Source organism: Danio rerio, chromosome 24 (assembly GCF_049306965.1).
Source record: "Danio rerio strain Tuebingen ecotype United States chromosome 24, GRCz12tu, whole genome shotgun sequence".
NCBI classification, from domain to species: Eukaryota; Metazoa; Chordata; class Actinopteri; order Cypriniformes; family Danionidae; genus Danio; species Danio rerio.
The window spans coordinates 36,982,501-37,007,491 of NC_133199.1; the positions used below are offsets into that span (position 1 = coordinate 36,982,501).

Below are 24,991 nucleotides of genomic sequence, written 5' to 3' on the forward strand. Positions count from 1 at the left end.
ACACAAAAACAGAATCCAAAAAAAAAATAAAAATGAACGAGTGAACAACAGGGTGAGAATGTAGCAAAATCCGAAAACATGGTAAAAATCAGAGGAAGGCTTTTCTTTTTCTAGACGACTTTTGTAAACCGTTGGTTGGGTTTAGGGGAAGTAAGTGGGTGGGCGGGTCAATCGGTAAAATTGGTTAGGTTTAGGGAAGGTGGAGAGTGGGTAAGTTGATTGGCCGGTCGCCCAGTCAATCATACAGTATGACAACAGCGGCCTCTGGTAGGTTTACGTGAGAACAGCGCGGGCGCGAACGGCACTCGCGAGTGACATTGGAGATACAAAAAAGCGCACGCAGCGGCCTCTCACAGATTCACGAAAACAAAAACTGCAAAAATACGTACCGGGTGTTTTTTCTCCTAAAACGTCCACGGGATTACGGTTTCAGGATGAGCCTGGGTTAAAATTTTCTGTAGTGTACGTGTGTGAATGAGTGTGTATGGGTGTTTCCCATTGATGGCTTGCAGCTGGAAGGGCATGCGCTGCGTAAAATATATGTTGGATAAGTTAATACATTTATCCATTTTTACCTAATTAATAAAGGGACTGAGCCGAAAAGAAACTGAATGAATGAATGATTATTTATATATCTAATTGTATGCCTTTATTTATGGATTTTTTTTATTCATTTAATATTAATACAGAATTAATGCTATACAATATACAAAATAATACCATATCTTTCATCACAAAAGCAAAACACACACACACAAAAAAAACATAGACACATTAGAATAACAGAAGGAGTCTTGCATGTGTACCTGCCTCACACAGACAAACTAAATGTGGGTCTGATTTATGTGTGAATCAACAGTGTCTGCATTGTGGATTAATATCCTGCATATGAATGAGATCTCAATCCTTGAACAAGAAGCTGAGCTGGATTTCAATTACACTTCCATCCGCTCTTGTAATTCAATATTGGTGCAGCAGGTCTGAGTGACCCGGAGTAATCAAAGCTGCAAAAACACAATCACCGTCAGCTTTCAGATTATATACTGTACCATTGCAGGACACAGAAATACACGAGTCACAGCCAACGGGACGACAGATGAGGACACGTTTGCCCAACAGTCATCTACAACTGTGCATAATAAGCACACACACTCACAAATACACACACACTCGATCATTTAGATGTATTGCGATCGTTCACAAGGTCAATGAGTGCTGGAGACTGATGGACGTTTGAAGCAAAGATTTGACACTGACAGAACCTAGACGACCAGATCTGGAGATATTTGTGCTTTTATGTCTCTTACCTTATAGATCTTCCTACATATTTACAAAAGAGTAAAAAATAGAAGTAAAAAGCTAAATCTATTTGAAAATAATATAAAAACATTAACTTATGTTAAATTACAGAAATTTTCTTAAATTTAAATTTCTGATGAATTTCTGTAATTTAACGTTTGTTATTTTATGGTGAATTTCTGTAATTTAATGTTTGTTATTCTATGGTAAATTTCTGTAATTTAACATTCGTTATCCTATGGTAAATTTACGTATTTAATGTTCGTTATTCTGTGGTAAATTCCTGTAATTTAACGTTCGTTATCCTATGGTAAATTTCCGTATTTAATGTTCGTTATTCTGTGGTAAATTTCTGTAACTTAACATTTGTTATTCTATGGTAAATTACTGTAATTTAACCTTTGTTATTTTACAGTGAATTTCTTTAATTTAATGTTTGTTATTTCGTGGTAAATTTCTGTAATTTAACATTTGCTATTTTAAGGTAAATTTCTCTAATTTAACGTTTGTTATTCTATGGTAAATTTCTGTAATTTACCGTTTGTTATTCTATGGTAAATTACTGTAATTTAACGGTTTCAATTTTACGGTGAATTTCTCTAATTTAGCGTTTGTTATTCTATGGTACATTTCTGTAATTTAACGTTGATTATTCTATGGTAAATTTCTGTAATTTAACGTTGATTATTCTATAGTAAATTTCTGTAATTTAACGTTGATTATTCTATGGTAAATTTCTGTAATTTAACGTTGATTATTCTATGGTAATTTAACGTTGATTATTCTATGGTAATTTAACATTTATTATTCTATGGTAAATTTCTGTAATTTAACGTTGATTATTCTATAGTAAATTTCTGTAATTTAACGCTGAATATTCCATGGTAATTTAACGTTGATTATTCCATAGTAAATTTCTGTAATTTAACGTTGATTATTCTATAATAAATTGCTGTAATTTAACGTTGATTATTCTATGGTAATTTAACCTTGATTATTCTATAGTAAATTTCTGTAATTTAACGTTGATTATTCTATAATAAATTTCTGTAATTTAACGTTGATTATTCTATGGTAATTTAACGTTGATTATTCAATAGTAAATTTCTGTAATTTAACGTTGATTATTCTATAATAAATTTCTGTAATTTAACGTTGATTATTCTATGATAATTTAACGTTGATTATTCTATGGTAATTTAACATTGATTATTCTATGGTAAATTTCTGTAATTTAACGTTGATTATTCTATAGTAAATTTCTGTAATTTAACGCTGATTATTCCATGGTAATTTAACGTTGATTATTCTATAGTAAATTTCTGTAATTTAACATTGATTATTCTATGGTAATTTAACGTTGATTATTCTATAGTAAATTTCTGTAATTTAACGTTGATTATTCTATGGTAATTTAACGTTGATTATTCTATGGTAATTTAACATTGATTAATCTATGGTAAATTTCTGTAATTTAACGTTGATTATTCTATAGTAAATTTCTGTGAATTAACGCTGATTATTCCATGGTAATTTAACGTTGATTATTCTATAGAAAATTTCTGTAATTTAACGTTGATTATTCTATGGTAATTTAACGTTGATTATTCTATGGTAATTTAACATTGATTATTCTATGGTAAATTTCTGTAATTTAACGTCGATTATTCTATAGTAAATTTCTGTAATTTAACGCTGATTATTCCATGGTAATTTAACGTTGATTATTCTATGGTAAATTTCTGTAATTTAACGTTGATTATTCTATGGTAATTTAACATTGATTATTCTATGGTAAATTTCTGTAATTTAACGTAGATTATTCTATGGTAATTTAACGTTGATTATTCTATGGTAAATTTCTGTAATTTAACGTTGATTATTCTATGGTAATTTAACGTTGATTATTCTATGGTAAATTTCTGTAATTTAACGTTCTCTATTTTATGGTTAATTTTCGTAATTTAACATTCGTTATTCTAGGGTAAATTTATTTTATTTTTTCCGGCACCCCAGCTGACCTGACCTATTTTCCTTTTTTATAGGAAAATAAAGAGGTAAAAAGTCAGATGTAGGCAGACTTTTTTGAAAAGTCAAAGCTTATTTGAAAAAATAAGGTGTAGTGAAAAGTGTCATCCATTTTATTATTGAAACATTTAGAGGCATAAAGATCTAGCATTAACTACAATAATATTACATAAATGATCAATACATCTATACTGATTTACAATATTGCAAATAGCACAACAGTTTTATAATCATATAAAGAGAACGCCATGCAGAGAAAATGGTAAAGCACAAAAAAAGTGAAGAGATTTGATATGTATTGACCTCTGGTGTCTCAGTGTGTCTGCTCTTTTGTGCTTTTGCTCCAGTGAATATTTTCAGTGTTATCAGCCATTCTGCTGTGTACGCCAGCATTGCAGACGATGACTGAGAGCTGGATTTCTGCCACTGTAATGCCATTAACATGGATTTCTTTCAATGGATTTGTGCACTCAGTGGCGTCTGGAGAACCGATCCGGCTCCTTTAACCCTGAAGTTTAGTTTAGCTGATGTCTAAATCCAACCAATGAAGGATTCTCTATGTGCTTGTCTAAATATAACAATGAATTTTACACTACAGAATATACACTATGGTAAAAAATCATGTAAAGAATTTAATAAAATATAATAAAATAAAATAAAATTGGTATAACGTAAAATAAAATAAAACTAAATCTGGCATAAAAAATAAAATAAAACTGGTATAACATAAAATAAAATAAAATAAATGAAATGAAATCTGATATAAATTAAAACTGGTATAACATCATATAAAAATAAAATAAAATATAAAAATAAATAAAATCTGGTATAACATAAAATAAAAATGGTATAAAATAAAATCTGGTAAAAATAAAAGAAAAGACAACAAAATCTGGTATAAATTAAAACTGGTATAACATTATATAAAATAGAATAATAATAATAATAATAATAATAATAATAATAATAATAATAAAATCTGGTATAAAATAAAATAAATCTGGTATAACATAAAATAAAATAAAATCTGGTATAAAATAAAATAAATCTGGTATAACATAAAATAAAATAAAATCTGGTATAAAATAAAATCAAATAAAACTGCTATAACATAATATAAAATAAAATAAAATCTGGTAAAAATAAAATAAAAGACAACAAAATCTGGTATAAATTAAAACTGGTATAACATTATATAAAATAAAAATAAATAAATAAATAAAAAGAAATAAAATCTGGTATAAAATAAAATAAAACTGGTATAACATAAAATAAAATAAATCAAAATCTGGCATAAAATAAAATAAAATAAAACTGGTATAAAATAAAATAAAACTGGTATAAAATAAAATAAAACTGGTAAAAAATAAAATAAAATAAAATAAAATCTGGTAAAAAGTAAAAGAAAAGAAAACAAAACAAAACTAAATCTGGTATAAATTAAAACTGGTATAACATCATATAAAAATAAAATAAAATATAAAAAGAAATAAAATCTGGTATGAAATAAAATAAAACTGGTATATCATAATATAAAATAAAATAAAATTTAAAAAGAAATAATATCTGGCAACAATATAAAAGTGGTATAAAAAGAAATAAAATCTGGTATAAACAATAAAACAAAATAAAATCAAATAAAAGTGGTTTAAAATAAAATAAAATAAAATAAATGTGGTATAAAATAAAATAAAAAAATAACAAAAAAAAAGTGGTATACAAGTAAATAAATGTGGTATAAAATAAAATAAAGGGGGTTTAAAATAAAATAAAATATAATTGGTATGAAATAAAATAAAATAAGTACAGAATAAAATAAAACTGGTATAACATAATATAAAATAAAATAAAATATAAAAAGAAATAAAATCTGGGATAAAATAATATAGAATTGGTATAACATAATATAAAAATAAAATAAAAATAACAAAAAATTAAAAAGAAAAAAAATCTGCCATAAAAATAAAATCTGGTATAAAATAAAATAAAATAAAATACAACAAAATAAAACAAAATAAATGTTATATAAAATAAAATAAAAAAGAGGTGTAAAATAAAGTAAAATAAACGTGGTATAAAATAAAATTAAAATAAATAAAATAAAAGTGGTAAAAAATAAAATAAAAGTGGTATAAAATTAAATAAAGTGGTTTAAAATAAAATAAAATTGGTATGAAATAAAATAAAATAAAAAATAAAAAAATAAATAAAAGTAAAAAAATATATATTGATATAACCTAATCTAAAATAAAATAAAATATAAAAGAAATTAAATCTCGTATAAAATAAAATAAAAAATTGATGAAATGAAATAAAATTGGAATAAAATAAATAAGCAAAATTAAAGAAAATGTTTAAAAAACAAAAAACAAAATAAGTCTGGTATTAAATAAAATATGTATAGAATAATAAAAAAAACAATAAAAGAAAAATAATAATTAAATAAAAATAGAAAAAAATAAAATACAACAATAAAAATGGTATAAATATAAATATAAAAAAAATTAAAACTCGCATAAAATAAAAACAATAGAATTGGTATAAATAATAAAAAAAAATTATAAATACAATAAAATTGGTAGAAAATATAAATTAGTAAAAAATGAAATGTAAATGCAATAAGTTATAAAATAAAGTACAATAAACGTTGTACATATTTAAAACAAATGGTATACAAAGTAAAATCAAAAATATAAAATGAAAGTACCGAATAGAAGATATAAAGTGCTATGGTAGAGGATGCTCAGCAACTTATGCAAATGTGGAAGAGAGTTCCAGAACCTGTCCAGACACTGAAGTTTCATCAGCCCAAATCTAATCAACAAAAGAGTTTCTTCAGCATGAATAGATCCACAAAGACAAAGGCGACCTTGTTTGCACACCTTGGCTGCTAGGATTTTTGAATGAAATATTTGTAAAAACCAAAGAATGCACCTTTTTATTTATATCAATTATTTTAATTATGAATAAGATTGTATAAATTGATATTCACACAGAACTGTCCACCATCCTCCAATGTGCAGCAGTGTGACGCTTCATGCATGTGTATGAACCGCCGGCTTATAATGAACACAGCACCTCCGAATCTGATTCCCTTCACATCAGACAAGCAAACATGTCATGAAGTGTGATTAGTCTGGGACGGCAGACTCCTCCAGCTGCAAGTAAGATGTGTTCGTGCTGTAGACATTATTCTGCTAAGCGTCTCCTACAGGTGCTTCTCTCTGGAGACGTCATTAGCAAGCCGAGTCTGACTGTAGCTGCAGGCGGGAGTTTCTTTGTAGTCAAACTAAGAAATACAGCGTCCTCAACACACACACACACATACACAGATCGAGAGCTTCAGCTGCCCTGGGGTTCGTCATCCATCACATCCACACTTCATCATCTACGGTGCAGAATTAGGCCTTCAGAAACCACATACTGGCCTGTATGTTCTCTACTGACATGACAGAAAAACCCTGTTTCCATCTGGTGTTAAAGACATGGGATGTAATATTCGCCACTAGAGGGTGAACTAGTGATGGCTGCTTTTTTGAAATGCTGCTTCATTCACAATGTAAATGAAATATGACAACAAGATGCTGTGGTGCCAGAAACTTGCATTATTGTCAGCTAAGTAAAGTAACAGCTAGTTTTGAGGTAACTTATAAGGATGCCTGATAGCATACCAGTGCTTGCACCTCAATGTGCAAACTGTCCACCCTAAATTATTGAATATTACAAATGTTACATATCATTTAGATCAGACAGGTGAATATGTATGGAATCAGATTAGTCTCAAAAGAAATCCACGCAAAAAGACAAGATGTATACATGCGTAGCCAAATTCACGTGCATAAAACCAAATTCACGTGCGTAAAATATTTATTTATATTCACAAAAAAATTTCACGTGCACAAAATAAAAATACATTTTCATAAAATACGTTTCACAAATGCAAAACACCATTTGCAAATGTATAAGAGTGTAAAAAAGTTTTGAATGGTTAAAACTTGCGCGTTCATCCTGAATGAGAATGTGCAAATCCTCTTTCACGTACGACTCCCCCTGGATACGTGTGTATATATTTTTGAGACTTTCCTGCCAGAGTCAAGACTACTCGTACCTTTCAGCCAATCAGATGAGAGCTGTATTCAATACACCAACTCTGCGCTTCTTTTACGCAGACTGTTCCTCTCCAGCATGGCGAACGGAGAAAGAAGCAGTCGCACTTTTTAAAAATTTATTTATTTATTTGACCATATCCTCACTCTTTTTATCCATTATTTTGCCGCAGCAACGCTCTTCTAATTTATTGTCTCGCAACCCCATTAGCAACATGTGTCCTGCAGGGTAATCATAAGTATCATTCCGGCCAATTCAGCATTGCAGCGTCATTGTGGTCCAGTGGTCAGCACGTTGGGTTACCATGCTCTTAAACCTGTGTTTGAATCTCATGTAAGTTGTTTTTTTTTTTTTTTCATTTTTATTGTTAAGACATATAAAACTGTAAGGTTGTTGAACATTTGAAGTTCTAAAGCAGCTGTTTTCTTAAAAAAGACGTGATAGTGTCATTAGAAACTGAATGAAGCTGAAAAAAAAGATCCTCACCTGAGTAAATGTTTTTTTTTCAGTCTCATTCAGTTTCTAATGACACTATCACGTCTTTTTCAAGAAACTCTTATACATTTGCAACTGGTGTTTTGCAATTGTGAAACGTATTTTATGAAAATGTATTTTTATTTTGTGCACGTGAAAATTTTTTGTGAATATAAATAAATATTTTACGCACGTGAATTTGGTTTTATGCACATGAATTTGGCTACGCATGTATACATTGTGTCTTTTGCGTGAATTATTATTGAGTCTATTCTGACTCCATAAATATGCACATTGAGACACTGGCATATCGATGGTTCACACGACTCGTTCTTAACAGATTCACTGACAAACCGTTAGAATTAAAAGTGAAAGCAGGAGAGGGGCTGTTTCAGATCAAGTTTAACACACACAAACTGTCAGCAATGCCCGTACGGTCACTCATCCATCAATGTAGAAAAGTGATGTATAATTATAATTTTCGTAATTAACAAAAATGTGTAAACTGACCACTGGGAAAACTCCCAATCATAGATATTTGTGTTTATACAACAGTTCTGTCTGGCAGCAGAGCATATCTATGCCACCAAGTGCAATATCAATATTTAAATACACATATTCATTAATATAATAAATCTCAAGAGTGGTCATAACAAAATAAAAATAGCTTATTTCTCTGGATCTGAACATTCTTTGAAAGATTTAGCATAGTGTATATAAATCAGCAAAAAATATAACACCGTTTCCCAGTGCTGGAAGGGCATCTGCTGCATACAGTATATCATATGCTGCATAAGTTGGAGGTTCATTCTGCTGTGGCAACCGCTGATTAATAAAGGGACTAAGCTAAAAAGAAAATGAATGAATAAATGATTATAACACTGTTCAAGTTCAAAAATCGAACATATTGTGCCTTTAAACCCTGTTGATAGCTTCTGACACTTGTAATCAGATTGCATTTGTTGAAATGGATCTTAATATCAGGTTAAATGGGGTCTAAAATCAAGGTTTAGCTTCAGTAAGCATAGGAGACTTGTATGATCCTAAACCTTTGAACAATAGTGCATGACCAACAAACTGTGCACTGACAATCTGCCAAGAACGAGAGAGTTGAAACCCAATTTTCCCATTTTTATCAAACTTAAAGAGAGGTCTTTGGCCACAGGATCACATTTCCTGCTATGAAAACATTAATACAGCGCTGCATGTTGGTCCTCGGCTGTGGTGCACCTGGGTCCGAGCCCAAAAGCCCATATGGACAATCTAATCTAATGACTGCTAATGTCTTTAAGTAAAATGAAAGCAACCCATTTTCATGGTGCAGTTTTCTAAAGGTCATTGGTTTTAGAGCATTAATTTTAATTCATTCTGTTTTGTGTTGAGGAAATTAGACCTAATTATGACTAAACGTTTTAATGATTTCACAAACAAAAAAAGTAATACATGCAATAAATATTCTGTAATAAATGCTCAAATAAAATTAGATTTAAAGTGTCATAATACAGTTTTTAAAGCTTTCAAAAAAATTTGGATACTAAAAGAATTTTCTCATAACATTTATTACAGCATCTGCTCTGTTCTCGCAGTGTCTGAAATGGTTCGTTCAAGGATTCAGTCTCTCTCTAAACTTCGCCTTTCTGAGAGTCTGCTCTGCTCTGATTGGTCATATGATTGCACAACCTATTGTGATTGGTCAACTGCTTACAGTACGTGTCAGCAACCACACACTCATTTCCATATCTGATTTTCACTTCTTTTTTTGTAGTTTTACTGTAAAAATGTTACTGTAAAAACAGCTTTTCTCAACATATAGACAAAAAAATAAATAAATAAAAAAAAGTAATGACCATAATTATGACAAAATAATGAGCATGAACTGGTAACACATAGATATTTACTTCGTTCAATCTCCAGTCATTAGATATACCAGTTAGTTACTTATACGCTAAAAAGTTAACTTGTTACATAATTTCTGACATGTGCAAGAAATATTTATTTAAAAAAATGTTTAAAGTATACACACTCTAAATAACAACTGCTAACTCATGTTTGAGTCAAAAATGGACACATAAATGTGTGTAAAACATTTTATTGTGTGTTTTTGGTAATTTTATCATTATTTTTACTTACCTACTTTTTAAGTAAATTGATATTATTAGTTTTTAAATAAAACTATTTAAAAATTATTCATGGAATTTATACACACACACTTAATTAATATGTAGTACATTCATTTGTGAAAGTTTTTGTGCTGGGCAAAATTCAAATCAAATCCAAAATAAAAGTCTGTTTTCACATAATTCAAGTGTGTTTCACTTCAATTCAATATTTATAATGTACAGTTGAAACCAGAAGTTTACATACACTGTATAAAAAGGCATGTCGAGCAAGACCTATAAATCTGACTAAGTTACGCCAATTCTGTCAGGAGGAATGGGCCAAAATTCCTTCAAACTATTGTGAGAAGCTTGTGGAAGGATACCCAAAACATTTGACCACAGTTATACAGTTTAAAAGCAAAGCTAAAAAAAATACCAAGAAAATGAATGTAAACTTTTGACTGTCTAGAAATTAATAAAACATTCTCAAAAAAAAAAAAAAAAAAAAACTTCTGGCATTTAGTAAATGTAAAGGATTTAGGTAATCCTAATGGACCTAAAACGTTTAGTATGATTTACCATCAGACATTTTTAAAAAAATGGTTATGTTCTTTTTTAGAGTGTATGTAAACTTTTGGTTTTAACTATATACAAGTACACACATGCATGTATATTTGAGAAAATGTTTATTCATATTTACATATAAAGTATGTATGTATATGATACAAATTATATATACATTTAAATATGTATGTAACAATTTTTTTGTATAACGTTGTTTCTATGTTCAGTGCTCAGCATAATTACATAAGTATATCCATTTTGAATATTTATATCCATTTCTCAGTGAATATAGGCAATGCATTTTGGTGCATTTAAACAAAACAGATTTTTTTAAACAGATATATTTATTAAAATTATATTTTACTCACCAAACAAATTTAGAAATTGAAAGATAAAACTATTAAATTTAAGCAATACATTGCAAAAAAATTAAAAATAAAATAAAAATTACAAACTATAAAATTTAATCTAAATTGTAAAAAACATTTGCCTCTTGATTTTTTCCTCAAAATTTGTATTTAATATTTTTCTATAACATATCATTATGTACAATTTTTTTTGGATAATTATTGTAAGTTATTTTGTTAGATAAGCTCCAGATTTGTCTTCAGTACTGACTAATCTAATGTATATGCACAAATATAATATTGTACAGCTTCTTATCAAAAATATGAATTTAAAAGATATGATGTGTGAGGGGTGTACATGTATATGCTGAGCACTGTATGTGTGTGTGTGTGTGTGTATCACATATCTATTATTTATATAATACACAAATATGTTATGCCAAAACATATTTTTATTTCGGATGTGATTAAGTGCGATTAACTTTGCCCAGCACTTTTTTTTTTTTCATAAAAAAAATTTTTTTTTAGTCATTTTAGTCTGTCAAGTTATACAATATGAACACAACAAATATTTAGAAATGTAAGCAAACCATAAACCATCCTAACAAAGAAACAATAATATAACCTCGCTGTATATGAAGTGTGTTGCAGTAGTGAGCATTTTTGATGATTGTTTTTATCCAGTCAATTCATTTCATTGCGTTTAAAGGGCCAGTTCACCCAAAAATTTTAATTTACTCTTAATATTTACTCACGCTCACATGGTTCCAAACCTTTATGTGTTTCTGTCTACTGTTGAACACACACAAGATATACTTTAAAGAAAGCTGAAAACCATTCACCTCCATAGTAAGAAAAACAAATACTATAGTCAGCGTTAGTACAGGTATAGTACAGGTTTCCAACATTCTTCAAAATATTTTCTTTAGTTTTTAACAGAAGAAAAAAAACTCATAAAGGTTTAGAAACCCTTTAGGGTGTGTAAATGATGGCAAAACTTTCACTTCTGAGTGAACTACCCCTTTAACCACAGCTGTAGTCATGTTTTTTTAAAGGTATGTGATAAAACTTTAAATTGAAGACTGTACCACTTCAATCTATTTTTTCCTTTGTTCTGCCTCCAGCTAGTATTGTGATGTAATAATGACATCAGCACAAGAACAGTCTGTATATATGAAATAATGAATGCAGTCCGAGGTCTGTCAGCATATACTGGCACACGTAAAAGCAAACATATGTGTGAACAGAAACACACTGAGCCGGCATGTGGAGATCTGCTCTGCCTTTCATTTCAGTACATCCACAGCCAGAAATGAAGGATCCTGTGCTCAATATGGAGAGGAACACGTGAAAAACAGACCAAACTCCACACAGAGCAGATCTTCACCTGAGGGAAACACATGCTACGGACAGACTTCAGCCCTTTAATTCACTTCACATCAGATCAGCTCATGAATAAAGTAAATATCTGCAGTACGTCTGGCGCTGGAGGGGATATTAAACTCTAATGAATTCTGGGGGAGAAAATACTTTGCACTATTTTGCCAAGTCTTTGTATGACAGCTTTAGGATGGAGGCATTTTTTGTTGTTGTTGTTGTAGTAAAGAAAAACAAAACAATTTATATTATTTTAGATATATCAAGTTATGTAATTTAGTTTTAAAATTATTATATTAAGCATTAAAAAAAATGCTAGATTGTTTCAAACCAAATTTGAGTCATATACACTTACACTTAGACTTAAAATGCTTTTTATTGCCGTTTTTGTCTTGTTTCTTGTTTAGGTACCTAAAAATTCTTAATTCTTAAATTCTTAAATCAAGAAGCCTTTTCTAGACAGTTTTTCCTTAAAACAAACAAAATAATCAGCTCGTGGGGTAAGTAAAATAATCTTGTTTTTGGTTTGAAATGCATTTATTTGATTTGCTCCACTGGCAGATTATTTAGCTAGTTTTAAGTAAAAATAATAATATTTTGGACTTATTTCTGAAAACTTAAGTTATATCTATTTATTTTACTTGTCTGGAAAATGCTTCTTAATTTACATATTTTTAAATATTTAGACTAAAAATGTGACAAAAAAAGAAAAGCATTATTTTGCAGTGTAAATGTAAGACTTTTTGTTGTGTGTTTGTTCATTCATTCATTCATTCATTTTCTTGTCGGCTTAGTCCCTTTATTAATCCGGGGTCGCCACAGCGGAATGAACCGCCAACTTATCCAGCAAGTTTTTTTACGCAGCGGATGCCCTTCCAGCCGCAACCCATCTCTGGGAAACATCCACAAACACACTCATACACTACGGACAATTTAGCCTACCCAGTTCACCTGCACCACATGTCTTGGACTGTAGGGGAAACCGGAGCACCCGGAGGTAACCCACGCGAAGGCAGGGAGAACATGCAAACTCCACAGAAATGTCAACTGAGCCGAGGTTTGAACCAGCGACCCAGCGACCTTCTTGCTGTGAGGCGACAGCACTACCTACTGCGCCACTGCCTCACCCTGTGTGTTTGTTTATAATTATTATTTTTATTTATTACTATTTGTTTGACTATCTATTTATTAGTTGAAGTAAAATTGTTATTATTAAACCTATAAATTAGTGTTTGTCATTTTAGTAAATGTTTAATTTTTACATCTATTGTAACCCTTAATATAAATAATAAAACATTTATTACATGCAAAATAATTAAATTCACACAATACGCAGATTTGACTAAATATTAACACACACACTTGTATATATGGTTTACAAGGTCTCTCTATAGGCGTAATGTTTTTTATACAGTAAAACTGCTTATTGTATGGCGTTACCCCACCCCTACCCCTAGACCCAACCATCACAGGAAGTCTGTGGCAAAATTTGAATGTTAAAAGTTAACAATTAAATATTTTTAGGGGCTTTTCACCTTTATTTGAATAGTATAGTGAAGATTACAGAAAGGAACAGGAAAGATTTGGGAGCAGAGAGAGGGGGAAGGATCTGCAAAGGACCTCGAGCTGGGATTTTAGCTCCAACTTGCCTCAACACACCTGCAAGGATATTTCTAGAAAGCCTAATAAGCGCTTGATTAGCTAGCCCAGGTGTGTTTGATGGGGTTGGAACTAAACTTTGCAGGGCACCGGCCCTCCAGGACCGAGTTTGGAAATGCCTGGTTTATGAGGTCTCTTCATATAGGTGTAAGGTATTTTATACAGTAAAACCGCTTATTATACAGCGCTACCCCATCCCTACCCCTAAACCCGACCATCACAGGAAACCTGTGGCAAAATCTGAATGTTAAATTAAAGTCAAAATATGATTTTTAAGCATTTTGAATTAAGGGGACATAAGGCATGTCCTCATAAACCCTTCACCTTATAGCTGAACTAGGTCATCATACCCATGACATTATTATAAAATTTGGTGTCCTTGTCACAAACATACACCAAACACACACATTCATACACTTAAACATATGGTTTACAAGGTCTCTCTATATCAGGGGTGTCCAAACTTGGTCCCGGAGGGCCGGTCTCCTGAAAAGTTTAGCAGGACACCGGCCCTCCAGGACTGAGTTTTGACAACCCTGCTCTATATAGATAAAATTTATTTCATACAGTAAAAAGGCTTATTATATGGTGTTCCCCATACCTACCCCTAATCCCAACCCTCCCAGGACACCTGAGGCAAAATTAGAATGTCAAATATAATTTTAAGCATTTTTGAACTATGTGGACAGAAGACATTTCCTCATAAATCAGCTTATAGCTGAACTAAGTCATCATGTCCATACCATTATTATACAATTTGATGTCCTTGTAAAGCACATAAACAAGTACACACACACACACACCAAACACACTTCTTTGGTTTATAAGGTCTCTCTATATTGACGTAATGTATTTTATATAGTGAAACCGCTTATTTTATGGCGTTAGCACATCCCTACCGCTAAAGCCAACCATCACAGGAAACCTGTGGCAAAATTTGAAGGTCAAATTATGATTTTCATTTACAAGGACACACGGCATGTTCTCATAAACCACCTTATAGTTCAACTAGGTCATTATATCCATGCCATTATTATACAACTTGGTAAACCACATAAACAAGTACACACACACACACACACCAAACACACACACTTAAGGTTCTGATACAGTCACTGCAGCAATCAGATTATTTTCGACACTTTCCTCAAAGAAATAACCTCTGCTGGGTTTCTGTTATTAACCAGGGATTACTGTCTTGTGTAAAAGCTGAGTATTAGAAACAGAATCAATACTTATGTTCCACTGCTGCCACTAAATGGCCGGAGGGGAAAGCTCTTGAAAAAAAACAAAAAAAAACACAGACATATAGGCTGTATATATATATAGACTTAGCTTTGCTTATTATGAAACAAAAAAAAAAGAAGTTGTGTGGTTTTCCGGCCCCGTGTGACCCTTGCAATATTTGGTATGAGATTGCTGAAGCGCAGGATGCTGGAGGTGTTCAAAGACAGATGCAGAAGAATGAAGGCCTGCGCAAGATATCAGGGGTAAACAAGCTTGAGAGACGCCGCAGGAATCAATGCGGCCTGACGGCTGAAGAACCACAACAACTGCTCTTTATGGAAAAACAAGGTCACTGGATTGTGGACATTTCTTGTACATACTGTACTTGGGATTTTCAGTAAAAGGATTTAAATAAAAAAAAAGTAATCATATGGGGAAATAAAACTCAAAGCAAGTTGTTAAACTAGACTTTCAAGCATAATAAAAAAGTGTATTGTTTAAAGACCACACAAACCTAAAGTTGCTGAGACTTTTATTTCAGTATGTTGATTAAGTGGAATATTAAGTGGGAGGTGTGACTTTGTTTTTGTGCATAATTCCCTCGTAGCAAACTAATGGAAAGAGCAGCATGATTAAGAATATTGTGGCTGAAGCCATCCAAGTGACATCATCAGTGAAGGACCACACCTCCAAACGAGGAAGTGAATCATCAGACTTTGATTGAAGATCACCAAAACAAACTTTTATTGTTAGTGGATAAACTTGCACAGATTAATTATTCACCTAAAGAATAACAATGTGAGCTAGCAAAATAAACATTGTCAGTTTTGATTTCACACAGTGTTTAAGTATCATAAGATATACTTCCATCCACCTAATTTTATGTGCATTTTAGATATGCGTATACAAAATAGTTGATGGAAAAGCCAAGATGCGCGAAAATTTTGACAATGCAATTTGAGGAGTTAAGGGGGAGGGGGGATCTTTGGCATCTGGCAAAGATCTTATCAAAGCCAAAAACCAAATCCATACCAGTGAAATATTACGGTGACATTAAGACCACTTTACCAATCTAACAGAGACATTTAAAATGATACCAAACATGAATATAGTGCTACAACATACACCATTTTAAAACCTTGGACATTTTATGTGAAAATGTGAATGATTTGCTCTGGTCAGAAGGTAACTTAAGGGTCAGGAAAAGGGGGCTTGAGGTGAAAGGAAAAGGGTGAACTTTCTCGCTTTTCCCCCATGTTTGCATTGTCAACAGTGATTTGAATAGAACAGTTGAACAGCTGCTTTCCTGACCTTCTTCTCAGATCAGAAAGTCTATTGTTGTATTGCATAGCAATTCTTATGGTCTTGTCTCATGAAATTCAATAACAGTTCTCAGGGTCTGATATTCTGGAGCCTTACTAGAGCATCTGTGCTCTGCGTATCACAACTTTAAAAGCCACTAAAGGCGTTCATTGCATGTCGGCAATGTCTTCGGAGGCACAAGTAATTTACTGTATTCAATAAAGAAAAGATTCATGCAGCTTCTCCTACCGCAGCAAATTTGTTTTTACCATCAAATCACAGTCGAGGAGGGGTGGGACTATAACACGCAACTGTCACCACCGCAACAGCGCAAAAAACGATTTAGTGGACACACAGCCTTATAATCTTTAATGGAGCTGAGGCAACATGAACAATAAACACCTCTTTTTTAAAATATTCATTCATTCATTTTTTCCACAGCGGAATGAACCACCAACAATTCCAGCATGTTTCAACTATGTTTTATGCAGTGGATGCCTTTCCAACCGCAACACAGTACTGGGAAACACCCATACACTTTCATTTACACACACACAGTCATACACTACAGGGAATTTAGTTCATCTGATTTACCTATAGTGCATTATATTTCACCTATAGTGCCAACACTGGGAGAACATACAAACTCTACACACAAATGCCAAATTGCCTCAGCTGGGACTCGAACTAGTGACCTTCTTGCTGTGTCACGACAGTGCTAACCACTGACCCAACATGCCGGCTATTTTAAAAATAGAATTATGTATTATTATTACTATTTGTTTCATTATTAAACAGCCCCTATTTTGCATTAAAGAGGTCATATTTTGGTTTTAGGGGTCTCCATCAACAGGCTGATATGCGTGCAAGGTTAAAAACACTTTCGTTGTCTTATAATATGCATTTATTTTTACCTAATTATCCCAGCAACTCCCAGATGATTCGTTTAGTGATTCATTTGCTCCCAAACCCCTCCTTAGCGCAAAGCTAATCTGCGCTGATTGGTCCGATGATCCAGTCTGTTGTGATTGGTCGACAGCTTTCAGCGCAAGACAGAGAGAACTGCCCACCAAGGCTACAGTATAAAGTTGCACAGAGTATGTGAGAGCCCAATGCAGGAATGCAATAAAGCAGTTAAACACCAGCATATTACTCTACGCTTAATCATAACCCCAAGTAATAACAATGACACACATTTAGTATTAATCCACACAGTGGCAAAAGTTGAACGAATTTTGAAAATTGACCGCGCCACGTGTGAGGAACAGCTGATGGTGCCCATAGCAAAGCCATACAGCAGAGGATCGCCAGTTCAGAAACGCATTTAAATCAGTAAAGGAAGAAGTATGCATCACGTTTTTAACGTAGTTTTGGATGCGATATGTAAATAGCCCAATACAGATTTAACCTGAGAGATGCAGCACAAGCACTGATCCATAATAGATCCATGATTACAAGCTGCGCAGGGTGATTACAACTTATAAGACACAATTAAACACATATTTTGTAAACTACATAAAACGAAGCAACAATTTTAATGACACTTACACGTTATGATCCAGAGGAAGAAGAAACTGGTCCATTAGAACTGTAAAAGTTACTGACAAAGTCCCTGTCAAAGTCTGACAAAGTCCCATAGCCTCTGCTGCTCCTTCAATAGCAAACGGCCGATGAATTCCACGTTGCAGCGTAGGTTATTGTATCAATCGTCAGAAAAATGACAGGAACAAACACAGCACACTGTTGGCTATACTCTGGTGTTTTTGTGAAAATTAACTTTAACCCTTTATTCCTCACAGCACAATCTCCATCTGTCAGTGATTGTCATCTTTGCGTCATGATCAGTCCTGTGATCCCTCGCACTCCGCTAGTGTTTGTAGGGAAAGACGCGTGCACATTTTACTGAAACTGGAACTACATATTTGGTGATGTACCGTATCGACAATGATGCGATCAATCAAAAGATCTGAACCCAACTCGATTCAATCATTTGACTCTGAATCAACTATTTCTCTAAAGAATCAAGTTTTAAACATGCTGCACTTTCAGATTTAAACCTCAGCTGGATGTTTTCATTCACTTAGAGCTGTGTTACATACTGCATGGAAGGTCATTTTCAAAAACCCATAATAGGGGTTCTTTGAGCAGCACAAACAAAAACTAATAAATACAGTTAAGGATACATTGCTCATTGTAAGTTAAGTGATGTTTTCAGTCATTAAAACATTAACTTAAATATATTTTATAATATGATGTGTTCATTTGTAAATAAACATATGCATGCATTGTTTTTGTAAAGCATTTTAGGTCACTCAATTTAATTAAATACTTTAGTGTTATCATCACACTAAATATACATAGAAACAACATTTATTACTCATATCCAGTTGAAGTCAGAATTATTAGTCCCTCTGAATTATTAGCTCCCTGTATATTTTCCCCCAAATCTGTTTAACGTAGAGATTTTTTTTCCAACACATTTCTAAACAAAATAGTATTAATAACTCATTTCTAATAATTGATTTATTTCATTTTTATATTTGACTAGATATTTTTTAAGACACTAATAAAAAGTGACATTTAAAGGCTTAACTAGGTTAAGTTAGACAAGTCATTGTATAATGATGGTTTGCTCTGTAGAAAATAAAAAAAACATAGCTTAAGGGGGCTAATAATATAAACTTTAAAATGTTTTTAAAAACTGCTTTTCCTAGCCGAAAAAAAATCAAGTAAGACTTTCTCCCAATGAAAAAATATTATCAGACATACTGTGAAAATTTCCTTGCTCTCATCATTTAGACAATATTTGAAAAAGAAAAAAAGAAATCACAGTAGGGCTAATAATTTTGACTTCAACCATATATATAAGTCTAGTGTTCTCAGTATCTCAGCGCTATTAGCATGATGACAATTATGTTTTTCCAAAAATCTAAAAAGCTTTTTTCCTAACATAAAATTATAATCGCAACATTCCACTTAAAAACCCAACATTGCAATTTACAGCTCTCTGCAAATGACACGCTGACTGCAGACCTGCTTTGTTCTATCATCAAAATCCACTTTGCTGTTTTCCTGAGTTTACTTTTAACTGCAGAATAAAGTGAGTAATTCAGTCTTGACCTGCCGCTGCCCTTTAAAACAGAGCATTGTGGGAAGGCTCCAGGTAAGAAAAGAGGTAATTATACTTTAGTCTGCGGTTGCCATGGCTCAGATTAGTCTGTTCGCTCCATGTAAAAGCCTTCAGCATGAAGCAGAACTATAGCTCCTATAAATCTTCATTTCAGTCAAACATCAGATTTAGCTGGACTGAGGAAAAAAGAAACTCTGAAAGCATCTGATCAGAATGAGATTCGCCCTGCGGCTGAAAAAAACTCGCGCACAACACTCGTGTTTTCAGCCTTTACTGTTTGTGATCTTTCTTTTTTTTTATAGTTCTTTTGGTATACCAATTTAGCAAAGAGTAGCAAAGTTCAGAACAATTCATATGGAGTTATAATAACATTGTGTATCTATTTAATGAATATTTGAACATACACTCACCGACTTTATTGGGTACACCTATACAACTACTCGTTAACACAAATTTCCAATCAGCCAATCACATAGCAGCAACTCAATGCATTTAGGCATGTAGACATGCTCAAGACGATCTGCTGCAGTTCAAACTGAGCATCAGAATGGGGAAGAAAGGTGATTTAAGTGACTTTAAACATGCATGGTTGTTGGTGCCAGACGGGCTGGTCTGAGTATTTCAGAAACTGCGGATCTACTGGGATATTCATGCACAACCATCTCTAGGGTTTATAGAGAATGGCCAAATAAAAAGAAATATCCAGTGAGTGGAGTTCTGTGGGCGCAAATGCCTTGTTGACGCCAGAGGTCAGAGGAGAATGACCAGACTGGTTCAAGCTGATAGAAAGTCAACAGTAAATCAAATAACCACTCGTTACAACCGAGGTATGCAGGAGAGCATCTCTGAACACACAACACATCCAGCCTTGAGGCGGATGGGCTACAGCAGCAGAAGACATCTCCGGGTGCCACTCCTGTCAGCTAAGAACAGGAAACTGAGGCTACAATTCACACAGGCTCACCAAAGTTGGACAATAGAAGATTAGAAAAACGTTGCCTGGTCTGGATGAGTCTCGATTTCTGCTGCAACATTTGGATGGTAGGGTCAAAATTTGGCGTCAACAACACAAAAGCATGGATCCATCCTACCTTGAGTCAGCGGTTTAGGCTGTTGGTGGTGGTGTAATGGTGTGGGGGATATTTTTCTTGGCACACTTTGGGCTCATTAGTATCAATTGAGCATCGTGTCAACGCCACAGCCTACCTGAGTATTGCTGCTGACCATGTCCATCCCTTTATGACCATCCATCTTACGATGGCTACTTCCAGCAGGATAACACGCCATGTCATAAAGCGTGGATCATCTCAGACTGGTTTCTTGACCATGACAATAAGTTCACTGTACACAAATGGCCTCCACAATCCAATAGAGCACCTTTGCCATGAAGAATTAAGGCAGTTCTGAAGGCAAAAGAGGGTCCAAACCGGTACTAGTAAGGTGTACCTAATAAAGTGACCGATGAGTGTATATTTCAATTTAGACACATGGTGAATCTGGGTAAACCGGGACACGTTTTCTATTGAATTTGTTACTAGCTTAAAATATTTGCACAGAAAAATAAATAAATAAAATGAAAATACTGATCTTTTAAAGCACATATTGTTGTCACATTATATTAGTATTTATTTATTTAGTTTTAAATTTACATTGAGCTTAAATTATTTAAAATCTCAAGTTAAAAAGAATGAAAATAAGACACCAAAAATTCTGACCAATTTCTTCATATTTTTTTGTTGTTGTTATTTTTAATTAGTTTTAATTATTACCTATGGACAAACGCTCATTTGGGGAGTTATGATTCCAGTTCAAGGATCAATTTAAAATGAAATGAAATGAAATTAGGTTAAATTTAATTTAAAATTTAAATTAAATATAATTTATTGGTTGTCATTTAAATTAAATGGCTGTAGTTTAGTTTTAAATAATTATAATGACTTCAAATAGAAATAATAAAACAGTTTCTAAATATGGTGACTGGTCCATGACATTCATAGAAATACTGTATTGACTAAACAATTTTTTTATTTTAGTCTTCATGTTATTCTGTGAAACATGAGATAACCTTCAACCCGACATGAACAAATAAATAAATAAATAAAAATAATTAAATAATAAACTATTTTAAAAATGTAAAAATAATAATAAATAAATATATAAATAAAATAAAATAAAATAAATAAACTCACAAAATACTGAAACCAACTATTTGGTTAATTTTTAAGTCACAAATACTTGTACCGTACGCCGATCTGCCCCGGTCTGCTCTACATGTTTATATGTTGGTGAATTCTCAAAGGAGATTTCAGACATGAGCAGCTTCAGACAGAACAAGACATGAATTTCAAAAGCAAGTCTTATAAACGTCCATGTATAATGAATCAGGATGTGGAACATGAACTTTTATCTCGAAGGGAGAGAGACGGAATGAACAAGATGCCTGTGAGGATCTGAATGTGGATCTGTGTCTCGTCAAATCCCACACACACCAGAGAGAGAGAGCCAGAAAAACAACAAACCAAACCTGGCAGCCATGAAATGTGTGTGTGTGTGTGTGTGTGTGTGTGTGTGTGTGTGTGTGTGTGTCATTCAGCTGGACTCGTCTGACTCTGTCCATTCAGAAAGACCACACTCTTACTGACCGATCCAATCTACACCTCACAAACATAAATACAGAGGTTTTTAAATATTTCTGCAGGTTGCCAGGTTGACATTAAAAAATAATTGCACTGCAAATTTTAGATAGTAGATTTAACTACCTTGGAGTTAAAATTAACACTCCCTCAGAGTTTATATGGGAACTATAAGTGTTAAAAAAAAAAATGATTAACACTATATATATATGTATATATATATATATATATATATATATATATATATATATATATATATATATATATATATATATATATATATATATATATATATATATATATATAATCACACACTATATATATATATATATATATATATATATATATATATATATATATATATATGTATATATACGTATATATGTATATATATATATATATATATATATATATACATATATATATACATATATATACACATATATATATACATATATATACATATATATATATATATATATATATATATATATATACATATATATATATATATATATATACATATATATATACATATATACGTATATATACATATATACAATACAAAACTTATTAAACACTTGAAATTATTTCTATAACAATTAAGCAAGAACAGTATAGTTACTCACAACATTTCTTGCTATAACTAATAAGTTTTCAAAACACAGTTATAAAAGTCAGAGAAACATTAAGATAGAAGTGTAAAGCTTCAAGAGCTCAACTAAACAGCCTCTGATCTCCATGATGGTGAGGTCAAATTAAATATTTTTAATAAAAAAATATTCTTACAGAAATTAAGTTAAACTGTAATTAGTGAAGCTGCTAATGCTGTTATTTAAATTGACTTGTTTAATCCTCTGTTTTAATTCAGTTGGTTTGGTGTGCTGCTGTGTCTTTAGTTTCATTTCTTCCTTCAGTTTATTTTTCCTTCAGTGATTGTGCTTGTTAACAGCAGGTGTTCAACAGCAGGTGTCTGAATTCACTTATTTGTGGTCATTCACTCTGTCTAGTAGACTAAACTAATTGACTAATTTAAGGGCCAGGTGAATGAGTGTGTAGGGCGAGATCAGACACTCTGATTAGTTTCCCAAAAACAGGGGTTTTCTACAAAGGTAGATATATGTTAGTCTGAATAACAAGGAGGCAATCAGCTTCTAATGTCGAGAGGGTTATTTTACCTTTATCTAACTCTAGAATTTTAACACTTTACTCTGAATTACCTCAACACTTGAAATTTAACACCAATGAATTTGCTGTGTGCATAACCCTAAAATAACTGCAAATAGGAGACATGAATATTTTGACCATATTATGAATCTTGATATTATAAACATTTGCTTTTTGAATTAAAATGTTCTGAAATGATCATAGAATACTAACCCTTTCTTAATATAATATATCCACTGCGTAAAACATATGCTGGATAAGTTGGCGGTTCATTTTGCTGTGGTGACTCCTGATTAATAAAGGGACTAAGCCCCCAAAGAAATTAACAAATGAATTGTATTTAATTGTATATATGTATATATGTATGTATATCTAAACTCAGAATTACAGTAGTATCTCAATGACCCTAAAAGTACACTTAAGTGAAACATTAAAATGTTGCTTAAGAAATGTTACAAAGCGGTTCTGACAACAAAGTTGTGGATCCAAATCCAGCATCTTTATTGACAAGAGTAGTTGGGCAGGCAATGGTCAATAACAGGATCAAACTGGTACATAAATGGCAATCCAAAAGAGTAGTCAGTACACAGGCAAAGACATCGGTTCAGGCAGCTAACAATAAGAAACAATAAACAAAATGAGGGTCAGGAAACACGGCAAGGAAAGTCAAAACAAGGAAAACGCTTTGTAGTGTACAAAAACAAGACTCAGCAATGTGTGTGTGCAAGTGTGGTGTATAAATAGCCTATGGAATGAGTCCTTGGATCAACTTCTAGCTGTGTGTGTCTGTAATCATCTGAGAAATGAAACAGGTGTGTGTGCGTTGTATGATGGGAAATGTAATTCATAAAGTGACAGCATTCAATCTGCAGCAATCTGCAAGCCTGGATTGTGGGTGAACGTGACAAAGAAGTTTGTACTGTATAATATCTTATATCTTATATTTAATTATTATTTGTTTTATGCATAAGCATGTTTTAATAAATTGTAAATATTTAAACTTTAGTTCATATTTATATATTTTACATATAGTTAGATATTTAGTTAAATGGTTATATTCACTATATATTATACAGTTAAATACTAAATTATACAATTAAAAAATATATATATTTTTCAATTATATTTTAAAGTTCTGTTTAAAGGGCCTTGAAACCCCCAACTTTCTGTTCAAGTCTACTTCAGAATTTTTTCCAAAAATGAATGAGCAGAGGCAGGAGTGGGCGTGGCCAGTAGAGCAGGGGAGAAGAAGGGGAGCAAACAACTGTTGTCAGTTAGCTCACAAAATGAGACACAAACCATGAGGAAACGCATGATTTTATAGTTTACAAAGTTAAAATGCAAAGAAATAAACAGTAATTTAACACCCTGCTACATTTGTTATTCGTAATTTCATGTATAATTCATGTATAATTTCATGTTTTTAAATACTCTGTTCTTGTGAGCTGTTTTGCTTTAATCATTGGACATCCGATTGAACACTTTGTTTTGTTCATAAAAAATTTACATTAATAAAGTAAATGAAAAAGTCAGAATTTTTAAGGTTTTTGTACAAGTCAGGTTCTAACTCAAGACCTT

General features: G+C 32.0%; 1 protein-coding gene and 1 long non-coding RNA gene across 5 annotated transcripts in view; both read right to left on the bottom strand.

The window, feature by feature from the left end:
- Positions 1 to 24,991, bottom strand: part of LOC100330501 (RALY RNA binding protein like) — a 490,398-nt gene that overhangs the window by 92,232 nt on the left and 373,175 nt on the right. The gene's annotated exons all lie outside the window — the stretch shown is intronic.
- LOC141380752 (uncharacterized) lies at positions 7,764 to 10,495 on the bottom strand. The gene is made up of 2 exons (XR_012399503.1): positions 9,619 to 10,495; positions 7,764 to 9,545 (listed from the first exon to the last, which is right to left on the bottom strand). It is a non-coding gene; the product is annotated as an uncharacterized lncRNA (long non-coding RNA).